Source organism: Penaeus monodon, chromosome 30 (assembly GCF_015228065.2).
Source record: "Penaeus monodon isolate SGIC_2016 chromosome 30, NSTDA_Pmon_1, whole genome shotgun sequence".
Classification (NCBI taxonomy): domain Eukaryota; kingdom Metazoa; phylum Arthropoda; class Malacostraca; order Decapoda; family Penaeidae; genus Penaeus; species Penaeus monodon.
Genome location: NC_051415.1, coordinates 12,477,483 through 12,478,476, shown reverse-complemented (window position 1 = coordinate 12,478,476; position 994 = coordinate 12,477,483).

Here is a 994-nt window from a genome sequence, read left to right as displayed (position 1 = left end):
ATAGTCGTCTCACTTAATTAAGAGCAAGAACCGTTTAACACCTATTTGCTTTCATCTACTTCAAAATCGATTCGTAGTCTCCTTTCATCAGTTTTCATCAATCCCAAACTCCAACTCTTTACCACATGTCTACTCTTAATCTACTCCGATATCACCAAGTCTTATAATCCTACCCCAAAATTTTCATCCCAGTTTGTCAATAACTTTTCGCGTGATCCTGCCCACAAACTAAGTAACTTAGGAATTACTAACTAATGAAAAAGTAACTACAAGAACACACAGACTACCAACACTCACACACTGAACAAAGAGCACTAATGAAACAATAAAAATCATAGTAATAACACCAATCATAAGTTTATTTTCAAACTTTTCCCTCCAGCACGAGAAAGAAAGAAGGCCATATTTGACAGAAACCGTTAATTTTCGGGAGAGACTAAAAAATGGTAAGTTCTAAATATTTCCTGAAAACTAGCACCATTGTATTTTTATTCAACTTTTCTCTTCTTCCTCGTTTTGTAATACTTCGTTTTCTTCAGAAAATATCCACGAATCCTTTCTCCTATAATATTCCTCGCCGTCTGAATTCGCTACCAAATCATTCGCACAATAAATATAAACATGAATCCCGTTGCCAATCCCCACCTGAAATGGCGGCTTGATATCCCGAATTTCTAGTCTAGTGATTTTGGCGAAGATACACCGTGCCTTTCGTAACATGTCAGTCGCGACGCAGGTTTCATTACAGGAAAGGCAACGGGAAGACCAGAAGGGATACGAGCGCATGGGAGGCATAGTGAGAAGCGGTTTAGGTAAGTGATATATTGTTTTTAATGATTCCCCGTCCATTGTGAAAAAAGGGTTATGATCATGATAATGGTGCCTGGTAACTAATAGTGCTCCACATAATCGATTTGTATAAACTATGTTTTTTATAACTTAAGTTCATAGTATTTACAGGATAAATAGGTTAATAGTTTTAGCTGACATGCAG